Source organism: Bos javanicus, chromosome 26, assembly GCF_032452875.1.
Source record: "Bos javanicus breed banteng chromosome 26, ARS-OSU_banteng_1.0, whole genome shotgun sequence".
NCBI classification, from domain to species: Eukaryota; Metazoa; Chordata; class Mammalia; order Artiodactyla; family Bovidae; genus Bos; species Bos javanicus.
Genome location: NC_083893.1, coordinates 38,567,957 through 38,590,516, shown reverse-complemented (window position 1 = coordinate 38,590,516; position 22,560 = coordinate 38,567,957). Strand labels below are relative to the sequence as shown.

At 48.7% G+C, this 22,560-nt stretch overlaps 1 pseudogene; it reads right to left on the bottom strand.

Moving 5' to 3' along the window:
• Positions 1-6,385: 6,385 nt before the first annotated feature.
• LOC133239612 (microtubule-associated tumor suppressor 1 homolog) lies at positions 6,386-10,883 on the bottom strand (annotated as a pseudogene).
• Positions 10,884-22,560: the final 11,677 nt, after the last annotated feature.

Below are 22,560 nucleotides of genomic sequence, written 5' to 3'. Positions count from 1 at the left end.
CACTGCCTATGTGGGACCCGTGCTCTGGCCCTTAAAGTATGGGGTGGGGAGCAGGGGTGACCTTGTCTGCTCACTGCCCCAGGAACTGCTGGGATATTTTTTGGAGGAAAAAGTAACAGCAGTAGAAGTCCCTAGAACAAAACCCAGTAATCTCAAAGACTCACAAAAATGAGGTGGTCTCAGAATACTGATCTGCCGTCACAGACCCCAGGGCAGACACAGGCAAAGAAAGCCCCAGAGACACGGGTCGCCTCCAAGAAGCTTCCGGTCTTCAGATTTGCAGGGCTCTACTGTTCACAAACACACTCATTTATTCCTCATTGATTTGCCCTCCATCCTGAGCTGTCTGGGTGAAGGGGCGGCAGTAAGTGGGGGAGCAGGGTGTCCTCGCGTTCCCTGCTTTGCGGTGTCAGCTCCGGCTGCCACAACAGAACACTGCGGACCAGGAGGGTTCAACCACAGAGGCTTATTTTCTCAGCTTTTCTGGAGGCTGGAAATCTGAGATTGAGGTGTCGACAGGGATCGTTTCTGGTGACGTCTCTTTTCCTGGCTTGTAGTCAGCTACCAACTCGATGGACATGAGTTTGAGTAAGCTTCGGGAATTGGTGATGGACAGGGAGGCCTGGCGTGCTGCAGTCCATGGGGTCGCAGAGAGTCGGTTGCGACTGAGCAACTGGACTGCACTGAACTGAGGCAGCCACCACCTCGCAGTGTCCTTCTGTGCACTTCACTCAGTATGTTTGTAGAGAGAGGGAAGGAGGGAGCGAGAGAGGGGGTAGGAGAGGAGAGATGGAGGGATGGAGAGGGAGGGAGGCCAAGAGGACTCTGGTGTCTCTTCCTCTTCTTGTAAGGACACGAGTCCTATTAGATTAGGGCCTCACCTGCTTGACCTTATTTACCTTGAAAGATTTCTTTACAGGTCCTTTGTCTAAATACAGTCACACTGGGAGTTAGGGCTTTGAGTTGGGGGGTCATAATTCATTTCATAACAAAAGCCCAGCCCAGGGTGGTGGGTGCTAAAGAGACCGTGATGGGACAAGGCAAAAATGAAGGAGGGGACCCTTCCAGACCATCAGAAAAAGAGCAGTCTAGGGCAGGGGCTGCTCATTTGGCTCAGGGAACATGGAGAGAACAGTGGGTTTGGGGGTATCCTGTGTTGCAGCGCTTGGACCCTTACTATGGCGTATGGCCTTGTATCTGTGACTTAACCCCTCTGAGCCTCTACTTCCTCATCTGGAAAATGGGAATAATAGTATCCGCTCCATGAAATAGCTTTGAGGATAAATTAGGAAATTTACCTAAAGGGCTCAGCCCTGTCCCCAGAGCACTGTGAGGCAGGGGAGTGGCAGTGATGGCCGCTGGAACAGATGCCCTTGGGTTCCAGCGTAAGGCATGAGCTAGGGTGGCGAGCATCCCTCACTTCATAGGTGTTAATCTCAACGATGCATTAGAGAAGAGCTGCTGGGCGAGGCCAGGCAAGAGGGGCTTTGAGGCAGACGGGGAGACGGATGTGACTCATCCCAGGGCCCCTCAAGGTCGAGGAGATGCAGGGGCCAGCAGGCAAATGGGGTGAGCATGCAGTGAGCTTCATGATCACTGGATGGGACAGACGCCAGAGGCAGACACAAGCCCTGTTGAGGCAACAGAGTCCAGCCTGAGGGGCTCAGGGACCCAGTCTAGACATGTCTCACCTTTCAGCTCAGCAGCCTGCCTTCCCTTCTGATAGGAGAGGCATGACGCCAAAACAGAGTGCTACCAAATGTAGTTGGTGACATTCCTGAGTCAGCAAGCTGTTTCATTTCATCAAAGAATATTGAAACTTTTTTTTTTTTTGGTAAAGTGCAAAGTTTCTTTTATATGGTTTAGTGTGATCAGGGCCATTTTAAAAGATCGGTGCTTGGAAGCGGGGGCTCCAGAGCATTCTATAAATCAGAGCAGTGTGTGCTTTCTCTTTGTGAGGACCGGTACTTACACAAGAGCCCCTGAAAGGCAGAGGGAACACCGAGGTCACAGGTCACGAGCTGCAGCTCCTGCATCTGTGGCATGTCTCATCCAGAGTGGACACGATCAGTTCTGGGAGCCTGTGTTAAAGGATCGGGGCACCAGCCTTGGCTGGCTCACTGTACACTTAAAGTTCACCAGGGAAGTTACTGGGACTCTTTGAGGAAAATGATGCAGCCCTAGCCGGGATCTGTCTGGATGTTATTACGGGCTGAACCAACTGCCTCCCTTCCAAATACTCCAGGCTTGGGGAGAGATGACCCCTGTCACAGCCCCTTCTGCCTTCAGCCCACTCCACCGTGGAGGTGGGGGGAGTGCCACGTCCGCCTCCTGCCATCTTGCCCACCCACACCTGGCCAGATAAGAGGCAGGTGTTGTGATGTTTTCCATGTCGGTGGGCTTCTGGGTTTCCCTTGGGCTGAGTGTGTGCACGCGTGCTGTGTGTTTCTAGTTGGGACTGGGAGAAACTCAAAGTGAACTATCTTGGAATCTCAGTGGAATTTCTTGGCATAGTCTTATCTTAGGAAGGAGGAGGCCACCTGCAACTTCACTGTCCATGGCGGGAGGGTGGGTTTTCCCGGGGTCTCGCTGGCTTGAAGACTCATTCTTCTCCCCCTCTGTGGGAGCCCCAAGCCCGCCTCCGTGCTCTGGTAGACCCTGTCTGCCAGGCTGAGTAACCTAGTGCTTTGTCAGCGGTGGGGCTGACTCCCGCCAGCTGATGGTGATGACACCACTGGGCCGGGCTTCCTCTGTCCAGGCCAAGCGCTTGACGCTTGGTAGCTTCTTTCTCCCTCCTAGCAGCTGTCTGTGGAAGGTACTGCTCCATTCTGCAAGTTCCAGATGTGGAAGCTGAAGCCCAGAAAGGCTCTTTAACTTGCCCAAGGTGACAGCTAGAAATAGAGTCAGGGCACCAATCCAGACTTTCCAACTTGAGGTGTGGCTGTGGGTCAGAGAGCTTTCTTGACTCTAATTGGCTTTAGTCTCATGCTGCCCCTCCTTCTGCCCAAGTGCCCCCAAAGGCTCTCGTTGTCTCCTGGTCTCTAACCCCCCATACATGTGCTTCCTTGAGCTGGAACACCCTTCCACTTGGCCACCTCTGACTTTTTCTCAAGATTTGGCTCAGTGACCGTCTCCTCCAGGGAGCTCTCCCTGACTACCCACAAAGTCCAGGCTGGATGCCCCTCCAGGTGGTCCCATGGCACCCTGGGCTTCCTCCCAGCAGATGTTGACACCCATTGTCATAAGTAGGGTTCTGTTTGTTCAACTCCTCCACCAATGCAAGCATCTTCAGGGGTGGGCCAGCTCTCAGCTGTTTGATAAACGAATAAATGAGTGAATGAATGGTAACTTGAGTCTCTTGCTACAGTGTCTTGACAGCAGGGCAGCCTGGTTACTGGGTTTCCATTCCTTCTCATCTCCCTGTGCCTTGATTTCATATGAAAGATTGAGAGGTTTGCAGTGTAAACGAGGGAGCCCGCATGAAGCTCTCAGAACAGCCCTGGCCCTCCCGGCCCACAAGCTGGCCTTATTCTGGCGGTGCTTCTCCTCCTGGGGGTGGGCAGCGAGGCTCGCCCCAGGCTGACCTACTTCTCCCTCAGGCGTGCTCCCTGGGGCGAATGACTCAGCGTTTGGAAATCCAGCTTCTTTTTTAAGGAGCCACATCATTCCCCCATCAAACTGAAGATATTAGGCGAGGTTAAATGCCTGCTGATGGGTAGGGTGGGATGGACAGTAAGAAAATTGTCTGGTTAAAACCAAGAGACTACTTAGCAAGGAGGACAGAAAATATAAGGTGGGTGTGAGAATGTGGGGAGGTGAAGAGGGGCTGAGGCAGGAGATGCAGGAATTAGGGTCAGAAATGAGACTGGAAGCAGTGCTCATGGCTACAGGTCTGTAGATGCCACAGCCCCCACACCTTGAGCTCTGAGGCCACCCTGAGATTACCCACACAGGGAAACAGTGGGGCTGGAACTCCAAGGGGAAGGTCCTTTCCTCCTTCACCTCTGTATTGTCTCTTGGAGACTTTTCCAAACTCCACTCTGTACAAATGAGTCCCGCCAACAGCTCTGGGAAGAGAGTTCTGAGGTCACATACATAAGCCCACTCCTGTGTCCACTCTGGGGTAATCATGAAGAATGTTCACGTGGGAAGAGCCTCATAGAATCCTGCAATCGAGAAGTCCTCCGAATGTTTAGGCCAGTGTTTCCCTGACTGCTTGACCAGGGAACCCTCATCCCAGCATCTTTTCACATGTTGTTGTTCAGTCACTAAGTCATGACTGACTCTTCGTGACCCCATGGACTGCAGCACACCAGGCTTCCCAACTTCACCGTCTCCCGGAGCTTGCTCAAACTCATGTCCATTGAGTCGGTGATGCCATCCAACCATCTCATCCTCTGTCACCCCCTTCTCCTCCTGCCTTCAATCTTTCCCAGCACCAGGGTCTTTTCCAGTGAGTCAGCTCTTCACATCAGGTGGCCAAAATGTTGGAGCTTCAGCTTCAATCTTTCCAGTGAATATTCAGGCTTGATTTCACATGTTACCCCCATCAACTTCCTCTATTTCTAGGAACCCCTTCCCCAGAAGGGGACTGGGACACTGTTCATAGCATTGTGATTGAACTGACTTTTATTTGCAAACTTCAACATGAAAAGTCAATTACAATCTGTCGTAGTTTCTCAGGGCTGCTGTGATAGGTGCTGTAAACAGGGTGGTTTCAAACAACAGACCTCTGTTGTCTCAGAATTCTGGAGGCCAGAAGCCTGTAGCCATGGTATCAGCAGGGTCTGGCTCTCTCTGATACCTGTAGGGGAGGCTCCGTCCTGGTCTCTGGTAGCTTCTGGTGGATGCTGCCTCATGGCAGAATCATGCATCTCTTCCTCTGTGTTTACGTGACCATCTTCCCTCTGTGGGCTGTCTCTGTGTCTCTTTCCTTCTTAGAAGAATGCCAGGGACTTCCTGGTCCAGTGTCTAAGACTCCACTCTCCCAAGGCAGGGAGCCTGGGTTTGACCCCTGGTTAGGGAACCAGATCCCACATGCTACAACTAAGAGTTTAGGTGTTGCAACTAAGATAAGAAGATCCTGCCTGTTGCAACTAAGACCTGGAGCAGTTCAAAAAAGGAAAAGGAAAAGCCAGCTGGATTGGATTAGGATCTCATCCTAGCCCAGTGTGACCTCATCTTAACCAATCACATCTGAAAGGACCCTGGTTTCACATCAGGTCACGTTTTCAGGTGTTGGGAGTTGACTTCAGTATATCTTTATGGGGGACACAATCCAACCCATAATACAACGCGTTCACAGCAGGTGGTTTTGGGCTGGGAATTCACTGCAACCATCCAGAAAGGTGCTTTCTCCATCTTCCGAGACCTTGGCAATGATGTTGTCATGTGCAGAGTTAGTATGGATAGAGTTTCTGCCTGCCAGTCACTATGCAGAGTGTATTATGAATACAAACAGCATCTCGCTGCACCTCACCACAGGTGAGCTGGAGTTTGCAGCCGGGTCCGTGTGTTGGCACCATCCTGGCTTTTAGGTTCTGTGCTGTGCAGTTTCTGGTCGAAATCAATAGCTGGCTTCAGATCAAGTCCCCTTGTCTCCCAGATGCCTCTTCCACTTGCTCACTTTTTTTTTTTTTTTTGGCCTTTGTATGTTAATTGGCCATTTAGATTTGACATGTAGTGAATTTATGTTGAATTTATGTCCCTATCCTTCTCACGCTTTCCCTTTGTCTTCCTATTATCAATTTGTGAGAATTCCTTTTTTTTTTATTCATATAAAAAATTCATATAAAAAATAATTGTATTTATTTTTGGCTGTGCTGGGATTCTGTTGCTATGCAGGCTTTCTCTAATTGCAGGGAGTGGTGACTACTCTCGAGCTGAGGCTCAGAAGTTGTGTCACAACTTAGTTGCCCCGAGGCATGTGGGATCTTCCCGGATCAGGGATCGAACCGAATCTCCTGCGCTGACAGGCAGATTCTTCACCACTGAGCCTCCAGGGAAGCCCCAGTTTGTGAGAGCTCTTTATCTAGGACAGCTACTAACACTTTCTCTCTCAAATGTAAATATTTTCCCACTCCACAGTTTGTTTCCTTAATTTATTATATATTTTGCTATTCAAGAATTCAATATGTTTTTGCCAAGATGTCTTTATTTTCTTTTGTATGCTTTGAATTTCCTATCTCTATGAAAAAAGATTCGCCAATACGGACTTCATATTTTCTCGTCTCCTAAATTAAATCATTTTTCTTGTTTTACTTTTTTGGATGTAAACATTTATTCCAGCTGGAACTTACTTTTGCCAATAGAACTTAAGAATCTGAGGTAGGGATACGACATTATTTTCATCCAGAAAGATACTCACTTGGGCTAGCACCATCTGTTAAGCCATCCTTTCCCGCTGAATTTCCACTCGCTCCTGTTGAATTTTCTCCAGGGAGGACAAGGCTGGGAAGCTGTCACGGAGGAGGTATGGTTTTGGGAACTGCAGGGGTGTTGGGATGATGTGCTTTGATGAGGGAGGAGCCTGTGGAAGAAGGGAAAGGAGTTGAGGTCAGAAGGGTTCGACTGAGGATAAGAGGTTATGGGGTCAGAGAGCTGAACAATGTCAGGTGCTCCATCAGTCACCCCTGGAGGAACCACCCCATAACCAGAGCTTCCAGCTGCGGCAGGGCCAGCGCTCCTGGGACAGGGAGCCCTGTGTGGGCGCAGCGTGCCCTTGTCCACAGGTGTGGTCCCAAAGGTGTGGCGGTCTGGGGTGTTGATGAGAAGGCAGAGGCACATGGCCTGGGACTTGAGGAGACAGGTCAGAGGGATTCCTCAGAGGCTGGAAAACAGCAGGAGCCCAGGAGCCCAGCTTCCTTGATGCTGGCCGTGGATGCAGCATCCACTGCCGTGTCCCGCACACACCCCCGCCCTCCCACCCCACCCCACCGCAGCACTCACCTTTGGATTCTTCCTGGAAGCATCTCCTACTTTGTATGGGCATGTGCTAGCCCTGTGTGTGGGGCAGTCTGGAAATGGTAATTAATTAACTAATGTCTTTAGGAGCAGACCTCAATGTAGAATGGGTGAGATTTGGTGTACAAATCCCCAGCTTGTTTGGTCCTTAGATGGGCAACTCTGAGCAGTGGTCTGCACCCTCCCTAGAGGTCCTCACCAGGACTCAACTTCAGTTGCCCATGGCGATGATCTTGGGAACACACCTTTCCCTCTTTCTTTCCCTCACTCCCCTACCTGAGCTTCCAGGGACCACCTCCCAGATCACCTCCTGGCACTCGCATCCTTATCTCAGAGACTGCTGCTGGGGCAACCCAAACTCCAGTGTTAGGTCAGCACCCCAGAGGGCTGGTGGAACCATCTCATCCCTCTGGCTTCAGGCACGGTAGGTCCCATGGTATGGGGAAGGGGAGTGTGAGCCTCTGGGGAAGGGAGGAGAGGCTTGCAGAGTTTGCCCCCAGGGAAGGCTTAGCATTGGAGGTTGTGAGCAACAGAAACTCCATTCTAACTAGTTTAACCCAAACCAGGCTCCTCTGTCCATGGAATTCTCTAGGCAAGAATACTGGAGTGGGTAGCTATTCCCTTCTCCAAGGGATCTTCCTGACCCAAGGATCGAACCCAGGTCTCCTGTATTGCAGGTGGGTTCTTTACCATGTGAGCCACCCAGGGAAGCCCACAATATTGACTTACAGAGCTAAAAAACTCTGATGATGGTACTAGTCTGATGATGGCACTAGCCTAAGACATGGCTGATCCCAGGGGCTCAAACCAAGTCAGAAGTTCTCTCTCCATGGCTCACCCGCCTCACTTGTGGTTGGTTTCATTTTGGAAGAGGGGCTATTCTCTAGCCCCAGGTTTATACTCTGCTAGCTTAAAAACCCCATTGGAAAGAGTCTTCCTCTCCTCCAGTAATTTTAGGGAATGTCCCAGCCCCAACTCTCACTCATTAAAGTCCCGTGAAAGATCAAAGTCTGAACCAATCCTTGAAGCCAGGTGGAGGCGGTGACTGACCGGCCACCCTGGGGAGTGAGCTCAGCCTCCTAAGGTGGGGGGCCTTGTCTCTCCCTGCAAAGATGGGCTCCATTCTCTATGGAAGAAGGGACAGGAAAGTGGAATCAACAGATGAGGACGGGTAGGTTGGGTTGGCGAGGGACAAAGAACAGAACAGCCGGGACAGGATGGCAGAGAGGAAGACAGCAGGAAAGGGGACAATTTCGGTGACTTTCCTACAGAGCCCAGGACTCTTTAGTTGTGCACGCTGGCCTAGTTGCTGTGCGGCGTGTAGGAGCTTAGATCCCTGACCAGAGATTGAGTCCTCATCCCCTGCATTGGAAGGTGGATTCTTTTTTTTTTTTTTTGTGGTTAAAGTTATATAAATTGCAAAGGTTATATAAGGTTACAAAGGTTATATAAATCTTTATCTTAACAGGCCCTGAGAGTTTTCCCCTTTACCCCTAGGTGTAAAAGGCAATGACCAAAGTTTTCCCGTTCTGTAAGTGCTTTGTGCAACAGTGTCCGTGTAGATCTGTTCCCATAGCATCTCTGGACCTGGTCGGAAGCCTTCCTCCAGAGTCCGGTCTCACGTAGAAGGAGCCGGCTGGGGCCGTGACTTCCCACTTCTAGGCAGGTGGTGCGCAGTTGCGGGAAGGGTCAGTCCTGCAGAGACTCCGTCGGTCTGTCTCTGGCTCCCAGGAAGGTCATCTGAGTGAGACATGCTGGGGCTGGGGAAGGAGCCTGAGTTCCGAGGTGACTGGAAGGGGATGGAGGGGATGTGGGGGACCTCTTGGGGCTGCACAGGGTCCCGTTGTGGAGCTTCCAGAGCAGCTCCTCCTTCTCCAGGGAGAGGCGCTTATTGCCCTTGCACTCCTTCTCCAGCGACTCCTGCAGGACCGCCTGCTCCATGGAGAGTTGCCTGGAAACCGCCACGTGCTTGTCCATCTGAGCTGTAAATTCTTCATGCTCCTGCTGGAGTTGCTTCAGTTTGTCCACCAGTGCTTGTTATCGTCCACCAGTTTCTCCATCTTCATTCACTTGACGTCCCGTTGGTGCAGCCTCTCATTCTTGATCTCCAACACAGCTTTCAGGCTTTCTCACTCTTGCTCCAGATACATGATCTGAGGGTTTTTTCCTTAAATTTGCTTTCTCTCTTGATATTCTTTTCTGTTCTTCTGATTTCAACTTTTCATTTAAAGCATCATTTTCACTCTTCAGATCATTGATTTTGTTTCTCCAGTGATTCCTGCTTCTCGTAAAGCAGATCCTCAAGGGATTTCTTTTCCATTTCATGGCTTTTCTTGATTTCTGAAAGAAGGCGGATTCTTAACCACTGGACCACCAGGGAAGTCCCAAGGGGGGTTTATTTTTAAAACTTTTAATTTGGAAATGGTTTTAGATTTACCCAAGATTTGGAAAGATAATACAAATTTCCTGTGTGTTCCCGTTCAGTCTCATGTGAACATCTAATGTGCCCACAGTGCATTTATCAAACCTAACAAATAGTGTTGCTGCTGCTGCTGCTAAGTTGCTTCAGTCGTGTCCGACTCTGTGTGACCCCATAGACGGCAGCTCACCAGGCTCCCCCGTCCCTGGGATTCTCCAGGCAATAACACTGGAGTGGGTTGCCATTTCTTTCTCCAATGCATGAAAGTGAAAAGTGAAAGTGAAGTCGCTCCGTCGTGTCCGACTCTTAGCGACCCCATGGACTGCAGCCTACCAGGCTCCTCCCAGGTAAGAGTACTGGAGTGGGGTGCCACTGCCTTCTCCAAGAAATAGTGTTACTATTAATGAAACTACAGACTTCATTCAGATTTCCCCAGTTTTACCCACTGAGTCCACTTTTCCTTTTTAGGATCCAATCCAGGATCCTAGCTTGCTTTTGGTCATCGCATGTGTTTATTTATAGTCATCATGTGTCTCCTCCAGTCTGTGACTGATTTTTCCATCTTTCTCTACCTTTCATTACCTGGACAAATTTGAGAGAAGCTATCAGCTATTTCGTAGAACATCCCTCAGCATGGGTGTACCTGACGTTTTCTCCTGAGGACACTAAGCTCATGGATTTGGGAACAAAGACCAAAGAGGGGAAGTCTTATCAGTGCATCGTACCTAAGGGCTCAGGGTACCACTGCGCTTTTCCACTGTGCTGCCTGCTAGGCTCTCTGCCGTAAAGTTCATATTTCCCCCTTTTCCACTCTCTGTTTGGGGTTCCAGGCTTTGGACAAGCTTTATCCTGGAAATGGGGAGCAGACACCCTCTCTGTCCGCCTGGGTTCTCCCTGCCCCCGGGACCAGGCCTCTTCTTATACCTGCCAGAGTGGGTGCTGGTGCTGTGTACCCCAGCCCCCTTCACTCTCCAGAAAGGCCAGTGATGGCTTCTTCTCCAGCTTCAGAATCTAGGGCCATCCTGTCTGCTGGGTCAAAGGACCACTGTGCTTCAGAGGTGGCTGATTTGGGGCCCTAGTTGTGTACATCTGGATTCTAATTGGCAAACTTGGGCCAACGCCAGGTATGGCTCTGCCCCAGCTTCCTGGAGAAACCGGGTGTTTTCTCTGCAACGAGGAGGGTTTTCTCCAGGGCAGTAAGGAGGGTTTGCTCGCAGAAGCAGGAGTAAGTGAGTTACCTAGGAGGCCAGCGGTGCCTCTCACCTGTTGGGAGGAGATGGATGTCTCTACTGCAAAGAAGGAGATCCCACCAGGGGGATCTCCTGGTGGCCTGAGAGTGGGGCTCACAGAGTGGGGAGGACACCAGCTCTGGTCCGAGCTGCTGGTGACAGCTGGTCTGCCAGGGTCTCTGCTGACCTGCGGCTGCTCTCTGGAATCGAAACATTTTGTAGATTCGGTCATTTGGGTCTTGTTGGCAATTATGTTCTGAGGGATAATCCATTGCTGGAGCGAGTAAGACCCTGTGCTTTGAAAGGAGGCCGAGCCTATAAAAATAAGCATGGTTGGTGACCCAGAAAACTCGGAAGTTTGTCCGATTCCTGTGCGTGTATGGAATTCAAGTACTTTAGCTTCTTCTGGCATCCAGGGACAGGCTGGGAAGACACTGGGTTTGGGCTTGGTGTCAGCCCCGTGAGATGCAGGCCTTGGCTGCACCCTCCATTAGCTTGGGGTGACCTCGGGCAAGCCACCTGGCCTCCAGAGCCTGGTGTCTCCTCTGAGAAATGGGGATAATAATAGTGCAGCCATTGTGTTTTGCAGCTCAGGGGCTGTTTGGATTTGAGGTCATTAGGCAGGCAGGAAATTAAAAATACATATTTGCATGAGGGCTATTTTCTGCTTGGCCCAAGAAGGAGAAACAAGATTTGGGTGCTGTGTGCCTGGAGCCAAGAGGGATACCACGGTGGCAGGGGGGACCCTGTTTGCCTCCCTCGCCTTTGCCCAAAGGACTAGCTCTGAGTCCCGTGAAGCAGGAAACAGAAGTGGCTGCCTTGAAGAAACTTTGCAAGATGTGGGGCTCAAGTGGTGCTGCTTGGGGCCCAGGGGACAATGTGGGCCTGACCAGGAGGGCCCCTGGGCCATTTGAGCCTGGATACTGCCAGGGCTGGGGGAACACCACGAATACCTGGAAGATTTCCTGCCCTGGGAGATGGTCTGAACACCAGCCCCCGGGCAGGGTGGGACGTGTTCCCGGAGGGGCTTGTGGGCAGCACTGAAGAGTCTGGAGTAGAGGAAGGTGAGCAGAGATCATGCCTGAGCCCATGGGAGCCCCAGGAACACCCGGAACAAGGGTCAAAGAGGCTGAGATCCTGAGGGTGGTGGCCTCGAGCTGGTGAGATGCAGGCTCAGTGGCCACGGGGCCCCCAGATGGACCTGCAGGGATGGTCGAGGACACTGGTCTATTATAACACCTTCCTCTTAAAGACTTGGGGGCAGGTGAGAGCACCGAGGGCAGGCATTGTCACAGCACTCGAAGTGTTGTGACGAGCTCCAGTGCGCCACACCAGCCACCTTGTCATCGCTCTGAGCCTGTTTTCACACATGTTAAATGGAGATGATGGGAATGCTCTCCTTCCCCCAGGATTGTTACAAGGATGTTTGTGTGTGTGTGTGTGTGTGTGTGTGTGTGTGTGAGTGTTGAGTCACTCAGTCGTGTCCGACTCTTTTGTGACCCCATGGACTGTAGGCCACCAGGCTCCTCGGTCCATGGGGATTGTACAGGCAAGAATACTGGAGTGGGTTGCCATTTCCTTCTCCAGGGGATCTTTCCAACCCAGGGATCGAACCTGTGTCTCTTGGGCCTCCTGCATTGGCAGGCAGATTCTTTACCACTGAGCCACCTGGGAAGCCATTATAAGGTTGGAGTGACATAAATATGAGTTCTTCCTTGAGTCTGAATGGCAGGCACAAAGTCACACAGCTGAGCATAGGGGTCAGATTCTGTTTGTGTCATAATAAGCGATGTATCCCTGAATAGCCAATGCTCAGCAGGTGTGGTTGAAGGAAGAAGCGAATGCTGTTCCCATATTCCACAGTGTCCCGTTAGAGCCTGAAGTGCTATTTGGAGAAGTCCTGTTATGAACACACTCCTGCAGAAACAAGCAGAACCTGAGCTCTGAGCAATGAAGGCACCTGATGGTTACTGAGAACTGGCCCCAAACCTATTACATGTTGCATTCTTTAATCCTCATAATGATCCCATGAAGTGGGTCCTACGACTAGAACCCAATTCCCACTGCACATAATTCCCGTTGTGCAGCAAAAGGACCAAGTCTTGGAGAGGCCAGGTGATGTGCCCGAGTTTCCAAGGAGGTAAGAGGCCAAGCCAGAACTTGAACCAGGTGGCTTACTCCAGGGCCCAAACGTTCTAGCCTTTCCTTTTGCAGCTGATGGTGGCAGAGAACTTGGTCCCAGGTATCCAGCGTGCAGGCCACCCCTGGACCCCATCTCTGGTTAACCAACCCAGGCCCCCCACTGCACCACACCACTAACGAGCAGTTTCTAGTCGGTTGCTGCCAGGAAACACAAGACCCCAGGTTTCCTACAGGAATTACATTAAAGGCTTAAGAGGCAGAGAATGTTTCAGAATAGCTATTGGAGCCAACAATTATTATTTTTTTTTGGTGCAATGGGTAAAATTTCTTTCTCTATTCTTACTCCCCTGCTAAACCACTCAATTGAATAAGTAAGAGAAACAGCAGCATGTGTTATTTGAAAACTGTTTAGTGCAATTACCTCTGCAGACTTTACTGAATTTGAAAATGATAGATGGCAAATCTTAATTTCCCAAGCTCTCCATCCTGGCAAGCAGTTTGTTAAAGACTAGCAGTGCAGCTAATCGCTGGTGCATAATGCCTGCAAATACAACGTTTTTCCTTTTTATATAACACATTATGCTAATCACCCTGTATTCCATTTTTCAATAAAAGGTCAGCAGAGCACTGTTTGTTCAGAATGTGCAATTTAAACTTCATGTCTGTCATTAGAGATAATCTAGGTTTGCTGTATCAAGTGGGGTTGTCATAGAAACCAGACCCGCAAGCTCTGTTTACGGCCTTTGGAGAATAAACACTTTGCATTTATTTCTCTGGAAAGGGGAAAAAAAAAAACCCACATCAGAAATCATCGAACAATTAAGTGAGGTTTGAAAACAAAGCAGTGATAGCCTAGAAGAGAGAGCTATGTCATTCATCAAAAGTCAATAACTGTCAGGCAGTTGGGATACCGGGGCATTCTAGCAGGTAGGTGACTGGCGGAAGTGGTCGAGTATTTCCCCTGGGAAGAACAAGTAAGGGAGGGTGAATGTGTTATTATGCCAAGTACAGAATTAATTTAAGTGTGCTAATGGGCTTTATCCAAGCTAATATACCCTTGAAAAATATTTTGTATAATTTGCATCAAGTGCCTGATTAGGCTTTTTTGTGCCATATATTTGGATATTCATTTGCCAGCCTCACATAGCTGAAATGATTCCACAGTATGGTTTTTCTGATCTTTCTCTCCTCATTTATAAAGACCCTTCCTGGAAGCAGTTCAGAGATTCTGGGCTTAAGCATTTTAAGACCCTGCTTGAGTAGCTTTACCATATTTATCAAACAGAAATGCAGGATGCATTAAATTTGAATTAAATGTGAACACTTTTAAATTGGAATACTTTTTAAAGCGTAATTATGCCCCAAATATTTCATGAAATATGCTGAAGTTATTCATTGCTTATCTGAAATGCAAATTTAACTGGGTGTCCTATATGAAATCTGTCTTCCTGTGTCTGGGGGTGCCAAGGAGGTGAAGAGGTAATTCTCCGACCTCCTCTGCCAGCCTCAGACCTGTGATTCCTTTAACAGGTGAATGAGAAACCTGTGCATGGGATGTGTGTGCCTGTTACTGTTCAGTCTCTCAGTGGTGTCCGACTCTTTGTGACCCCGTGATCACAAAGCCCCTGCAGCATGCGAGGCTTCCCTGTCCTTCACCACCTCCCAGAGTTCGCTCAAACTCATGTCCATTGAGCCGATGATGCCATCCAACCATTTCATCCTCTGTTGCCCCACTCTCCTGCCCTCAATCTTTCCCAGCATCAGGGACTTTTCCAATGAGTCGGCTTTTTGCATCCGGTGACCAAAGTATTGGAGCTTCAGCTTCAGCATCAGTCCTTCCAATGAATATTCAGCATTGATTTCCTTTAGGATTGACTGTGCATGACGAATCCTGTTATGTCACGGTGTAATTGTGGCTCTAATGTGCCGGAGGCACCAAGCAGAGTCAAGTGCAAAAAAGTCACCCACCTGGAAACAACCGCACACCGCTTGGCACAGCCAGCCCACAGGGGAATGCTTCTAGGGGTTTTCCCACTGAAAGAGGACCTCCTTCCCAGGGCTGGGAGCTTGCTGCTCCCAGTGCTCTGGATCTAGTCCCTTGTTTTTTTTGGAGCTGGGCCAGCGGAAGGACCTGAGGCTGGTCTGTGGGACGTGATGCTCAATTCAGGGCTCAAAGGGTGGGGTTCTATGAACTGTGGCCCTGGCTCTGGGCAACTTCACTGTTGTAACCTCCCCGCCCCCAACCCTGATGCAGGAGCCGCAAGAGACATGGGTTTGATCCCTGGGTCGGGAAAATCCCCTGAAGAAGGGCATGGCAACCCACTTCAGTATTCTTGCCTGGAGAAACCCCATGGACAGAGGAGCTTGGTGGCCTACAGTCCATAGGGTCGCAAAGAATAGGGCCAGACTGAAGCGACTTAGCATGCATTCCATCCGTGCAACACCATTCGCAGAAATCTGGTAATCGGCAGAAGGGGCATTCGTTAGACAATTGGATTCAGGTTGATGAAGTGAAGTAAAACCCAACACACATTTCAGCATGTGGGAATTCAGTATTTGCTGCCCTGGCTCAGGCACCTCAGAGGACCGAAAGCCAGAAGACAGCCAGACCTCCAGAGGGGTCTCGGCCAGCAGGGTCTCGGCCAGTCAAGCACCAATGTTGCTCGGGAACCGGCAGACGGTCCACGTGCCAGAGCAGAGGCAGAAACAAAGTGCCAGGAGAATGTGTGGGAGGAAGAGATGGATTCTACCCCGGGGCATCTGGGGAGGCTTCTTGGAGAAGAGGGATTCACAACTGATTTTTGAGTACAGAGTATTAAATCAGATTTAATCTTTGATCTTTGAAGACAGAGTATTAAATCAGATTAGTTAACACTAAAAAGTGTGTCTCTTACAAGGACACTCACTGGCTTTGGGGGCCACCCCAATTCAGCACCATCTCATCTTCATCCTTGCAGGGACCCTATTTCAAGATAAGGTCACATTTTGAGTTGCTAGGTAGATACGAATTTTTGGAGGAGGCTAGTCAACCCACTACAGTTGCCAGTGATGAAGTCTTACTGCTGCTGCTGCTGCTAAGTCGCTTCAGTCGTGTCCGACTCTGTGTGACCCCATAGATGGCAGCCCACCAGGCCCCCGCCGTCCCTGGGATTCTCCAGGCCAGAACACTGGAGTGGGTTACCATTTCCTTTTCCAATGCATGAAAGTAGAAAGTGAAAGTGAAGTCGCTCAGTCGTGTCCGACTCTTAGCGACCCCATGGACTGCAGCCTACCAGGCTCCTCCATCCATGGAATTTTCCAGGCCAGAGTACTGGAGTGGGTTGCCATTGCCTTCTCCAGATGAAGTCTTACAGATTTCACCAAATGTAGAGTTTCTGCTTTCTCTTGAACTGCCAGATCTGGCCCTGGTGGACTGCAATAGACCGATCAGAGTGACAGCTGGCCTTCTCCCAGGTCTGCCCTCTCCAGGTACCAGGGGCCCTGCTCAGTTCTTCACCTGCCCAAGCCCTGCTTTAGTTCAGGTGGAGCCGTCACAGGGCCTCTGTGTGGCTGGAATCTGCTTCCTCTTTTCCCAGCTCCTTCCTAATGCCTTCTTCATGATGCACACTCATTTATTCTATGCATGAACTACTGGTTAACTATTTATCTCCAGAGTCACAAATATTTGATTCCAATTAGGGATGCCAAATTGAGACCCACGCAACATCAAAAATGCAGTGTATGTGTGTGTGTGTGTTGCTAAATCGTGTCCGACTCTCTGCAACCCCATGGACTGTAGCCCTCCAGGCTCCTCTGTCCATGGAATTCCCCAAGCAAGAATACTGGAGTGGGTAGCCGTTCCCTTCTCCAGGGGATCTTCTAGACCCAGGGATCAAACTCAGGTCTCTTGCGTTGCAGGCAGATTCTTTATTGTCTGAGGCACCAGGGAAGCTGCAAGTGAGGTGATTGAGAGCCCTGGGACACAGGACAAGGAGGGAGGATGTAGGCTCCCAGACCAGGCAAGCCATGCAGCTCCTGCTCTGATCCCTCTGTAGTCTTGGATGAGTAACTCAGTTTTAGCTAGCCTCAGTTTAACACCTATGAAATGGGTATAATAATAGTTCCCTTCAACGTTGTGAGAACTTGAAATACTGTGTGTAAAGTGCCCGGCACAGTGCTGGCACGCAGTGGAGTCTTAATAAATGTCTGGTGGATAAATGATACATGAACTAGTCTGAACTTGGAATCACTTCCAGCTAAAATAGGCTAAATAGTTCAGGTGCAAATAATAGTATCCAAACCACACTGAAGAAATCAGAAAAGAAGGTGATAGAATATTCCAAGAAAGATGCTTCTTGGCCCTGCAGTGCAATAAACTATACAGTTTTCTCAGTCAAAATGGAATTCCCTCCAAGATCAGTAAGTAGTAATTTCAGAAAGAGTAATAATGACAAACCTCAGTGGTTATCCCAATAGATGTAGCATTTATGTAATCAGGGAGCAAAGTAAGATATTTCCCCAACATCTAGGATAGCATTTCCAATTGTGTGTGTTCTAAAAGTAGTTAATATTAACAGGTGTTCTGTGAAAAAAGAGTTCCTGGTTAAACAATTTGGAAAAATATTCAAGTATTAAAGTTTTCTCTGCAGCAGGAATTTCCAGAGCCTTAACTCTGTTAATATGAAGTATGGATTTCCTAAATGAGTATAGAGCATGGAGTATTTCCCAGATGTATTTGGGCAGAGAAAAACCACCTCCTCCCACCTCTTTTTTGGGACTAGCAAGGCGTAGAGCCCAGCACTGGGAAAACACAGCATGCTTTCTGGTGAGTACTGTCCCCCCACCAAATTCTAGATAGTTTTGTAGGTTTCAGGAGGGCTCTAGCCCTGATTAGAAATGGCTGGCTGCACAGTCCGGGATTTTTGGTTATTAGATGACAGGCTAAAAAAGGGCTATGGGAGGAAAGAAACTGGGCCCTGAGCCTATCTGAATGAAGTCACCTTTAAGGCAACCGGTCAGAGATTCCTGAAGGCAGCCTACAGACTGCCCAGAGAGGAAGGGATGGGGAGAGCCAGGGCAAGAGTCCAGCTTCCCCACATGGACTCTCACCTCCAGGAGTCCAGGAGGTTCCAGGACCTACAGGCCCAGATCTCATTTTCAGAGAAGCTTCCAGCTAAAGTGCTGGAACACAGAGAGGGCTTCCTGGGTCTAGGGGTTGGAGATGGCCTGTTCCTGAAGCTGTCACCTTCAGGCTCCTTATTTCTCTGCCACTAAAGCCCACCAGCAGACTCTGCCCGGTAACCCCCCACCCATCAAGACTCGAGAACCCAGGCAAAATTTATCAGCCATAGGGTTTAAGCCTTAGGTTCTACCTCTAAGTCATTCTTTTTCGTTGATTGACTTATTTTTATTTGTTTATTTTTGGCTGCCCTGGGTCTTTGTTGCTGTGTGCGAGCTTTCTCCAGTTGCAGCAAGTAGGAGCTCCTCTCTAGTTGTGGTGCTCAGGCTTCTCATTGTGGTGGCTTGAGTTGTGGAGCACAGGCTCTAGCGCGCGGGCTCAGCAACTGTGACGCATGGACTTAGTTTCCCCCTGGCATGTGGAATCTTCCTGGACCAGGGGACCCATGTCCCCTGCATTGGCAGGCAGATTCTTAACCTTTGGACCACCCGGGAAGTCTTTAAGTCATTCTTTACAATTCCTCTCCTCATATCTCTTGGCAGTTCAGTCACATGTCTCTCCTAGCTGCCAAGGAGGCAGGGAGATGAGTCTTTTACCTGTGTGCGCTTGTGTCTACCTGAAAAATCAGTGCTGTCTTAAGAAAAAAGATGGGGATACGGGGAGGATATGTGCATGCCAAGTTGCTTTAGTCATGTCTGATTCTTTGCCACCGTATGGACTGTAGCCCGCCAGGCTCCTCTGTCCATGGGATTCTCCAGGTAAGAATACTAGAGTGGGTTGCCATGCCCTCCTCTAGGGAATCAGGATCCATTACAAGGATCAAATCTGCGTCTCTTATGTCTCCTGCATTGGCAGATGGGTTCTTTACCGCTAGGGTCACCTGGGAAGCCCGCTGGGAGGATACTGGGAAGTAACTAACAGTCTGCTGCAACATCCTTACTTAACTTTGGACAAGACACTCTTTTTGTTTATTTTTTTTATTAAAATTCCATACATGCTCATGGATGAAAATCTGAAAAACGTTGGCAATTTTCAAAAACAGAAGCGCTCTCGGTGACACTATCCTGCTTCTTAGAGATAACTATTATTAGCTGTGTATATAAATGTTCCCTCCCCCTGCTGCCCAATTTTGAGGTCATATCTTAAATTTGATCTTCCATCCTGCTTTTTCACCATATTTTTGCATGTCACTGAAAACCCTTCACAAGTATTTTTTTAACAATGACAAGAGATGTATCATATGGCTGTAATTATATGTACCATCATTTACTTAGTTAACCTCTAATGGTTATTGAAATTGTTAGCAATTTTTTATTATTAACAATAAAGAACATTTCCTGGGTTTTGACCTCATTTTGGATGATTTCCTCAGGGTTTATTCCTAGAAGTGAAATTACTGGTTCACATGGGCTGACCTTTGAAAGTTTCTTGAATACACAATGTCAAATTGCTTTCCTGAAAGCTGATTCACCTCACTTCCTCCAGGATTGAGAAGAGATATAGGTTTTAAAAAATGTGTTGGCCTTACTTTTGTGATGGTGGTGATCAATTGATTATTGAAAAATCCTCCTCTCTGTCCTGTTATCTAACTGGCGTTCTGCCACACAGCTGACGTCTTTGTGCTGCAGAGAGAATGGGGGCCATGGGTCCTGTAGCCCAGAGAGCAGGCTCTCATTAACGTTTCAGAGATATCTTTGGCTACAGCCCCGTGCCCCATGTGTGGGACGATGCTGATCATCTCATCGATATGATGGTTTCCACCCTTCTCCAAGTTTTCCTGCTTCTCTTTGTCCCCTGGCTGGTTCTTTGAGAGCTCTAATCACCAGAGGAGAGGTTAAAGACGACCGCTGTAATCCATTCTGTCCATTCAGAAGGGTCATTTTCACGGTCCTTAGCTCCTTCTGTCACCAGCTGATGATGTGGTCACCAACTCTTTAGGAGGTGGACTTGAGGCCAGTCTTCGGGGCCGTAAGAGACACAGGGTCAGTTCCCCATTCATGACAGCAGTAGCAGCTGTCAGAGAAACCTGCATATGAGACAATCAAAGAAAGCTAATGCTTTGCCTTCTGCAAGTCTGAAGAGGAGAGCTCTCTGCCTTTCCTTTTCAAAAAAGGAAATATTAAAAAGATCTTTAAAAAAAAATTTTAGAGCAGGGCTTCCCTGGTGGTTCAGTGGTTAAGAATCTGCCTCACAATGCAGGGGACACTGGTTTGATCCCTGATCTGGAAAGATCCCACATACTGTGGGGCAGATAAGCCCGCAAGCTACGACTGCTAAGCCTTGTGCCACAACTACTGAAGCTCACACTCCTGGAACCTGTGCTCCACATCAGGAAAAGCCACAACAGTAAGAACAGCAGTGAAGACCCAGCACAGCCAAAAATAAATAAATAAAATAACATTTTTTAGAGCAGCTTAAGATTTACAGCAAAATTGCAAAAATAATAGAGTTGCCATGTACCTACACCCAGTTTCCCCAATTGTTCACACCTTGTATTAGTATGTTACACATTTGTCACATTGCACGAACAATGATTGACACTTTGTCCCTAACTAAAGTCCATATTTTATTCAGATTTCCTTTGTTTTTACCAAATGTCCATTTTTCTCTTCCAGAATCCCATATTGGAAACCATGTTTTACTAGTTACCATATCTCCCTACGCTTCTCTTGGCTGTGATAGCTTCTCACACTTTCCTTGTTTTGGATGCCTTTGACAGTTTTAAAAATAATTTTATTTATTGGTTTTTATTTTTGGCTGTGCTGGGTCTTCGTGGCTGCACTGGCTTTTCTCTAGCTGTGGCGAGCGGGGGATACTCTTTAGTTGCGGCTTGCAGGCTTCTCATTGCGGTGGCTTCTCTTGCAAAGTACAGGCTCTAAAGTGCGTGGGCTTCAGTACTTGCGGCTCCCAGGCTCTGGAGCACAGGCTTGGTAGTTGTGGCGCAGGGGGTTGGCTCTTCCACAGCATGTGGGATCTTCCTGCACCAGGAATCGAACCACTGTCTCCTGCATTGGCAGGCAGATTCTTTACTACTGAGCCACCAGGGAAGCCCAACTTTGACAGTTTTGAGGAGTACTCGTCAGTTATTTTCGGGCTTCCCTCATAGCTCAGTTGGTAAAGAATCTGCCTGCAATGCAGGAGACCCGGGTTTGATTCCTGGGTCGGGAAAATCCCCTGCAGAAGGAAATGGAAACCCACTCCAGTATTCTTGCCTGGAAAATCCCATGGACAGAGAAGCCCGGCAGGCTACCATCCATGGGGTTGTGAGAGTCGGACACGACTCAGCTATTTTGCAGAATGTCCCTCAATTGGGATTTGTCGGTTCCTCCCTCACCTCCCTTGATTTTAGGGAGGAGAACCACACAGGTAAACAGCCATTCATATCAAGGGTGTATGTTATCAGCAGGATAGCACTGTAGGTGTTCAGATCAGATCAGTCGCTCAGTTGTGTCCGACTCTTTGCGACCCCATGAATCGCAGCACGCCAGGCCTCCCTGTCCATCCCCAACTCCCGGAGTTCACTCAGACTCACATCCATCGAGTCAGTGATGCCATCCAGCCATCTCATCCTCTGTCGTCCCCTTCTCCTCCTGCCCCCAAGCCCTCCCAACGTCAGAGTCTTTTCCAATAAGTCAACTCTTCGCATGAGGTGGCCAAAGTACTGGAGTTTCAGCTTTAGCATCATTCCCTCCAAAGAAATCCCAGGGCTGATCTCCTTCAGAATGGACCAGTTGGATCTCCTTGCAGTCCAAGGGATTCTCAAGAGTCTTCTCCAACACCACAGTTCAAAAGCATCAATTCTTCGGCGCTCAGCCTTATTCACAGTCCAACTCTCACATCCATACATGACCACAGGAAAAACCATAGCCTTGACTAGACAAACCTTTGTTGGCAAAGTAATGTCTCTGCTTTTGAATATGCTATCTAGGTTGGTCATAACTTTCCTTCCAAGGAGTAAGCGTCTTTTAATTTCATGGCTGCAGTCACCATCTGTAGTGATTTTGGAGCCCCCCAGAATAAAGTCTGACACTGTTTCCACTGTTTCCCCATCTATTTCCCATGAAGTGGTGGGACCGGATGCCATGATCTTCGTTTTCTGAATGTTGAGCTTTAAGCCAACTTTTCCACTCTCCACTTTCACTTTCATCAGGAGGCTTTTGAGTTCCTCTTCACTTTCTGCCATAAGGCTGATGTCATCTGCATATCTGAGGTTATTGATATTTCTCTGGGCAATCTTGATTCCAGCTTGCGTTTCTTCCAGTCTAGCGTTTCTCATGATGTACTCTGCATATAAGTTAAATAAACAGGGTGACAATATACAGCCTTGACAAACTCCTTTTCCTATTTGGAACCAGTCTGTTGTTCCATCAACTGGCCTAGGTAGTGTTTGTAGGCTTCTTCCCTGTAGAGTGACTTTCCCTCCTCCTTTTCTTACTGTGCTCTTTGGTTGGAAGTTATTATGCGTAGCCCGTACTTACAGACTGGGAGTTAGCCACTTCCCAGAGAGCAAAGTATTTATATAAATTATTTGGAATTCTTTTGCATGCAAGATTTGTTTGTTTTTCCCCATTAATATATTTATTTGTTCATTTCTTTATATCATTGTGGATTCTTGGGTTCCTTTTGCATGAATTATGCCTATATATTTT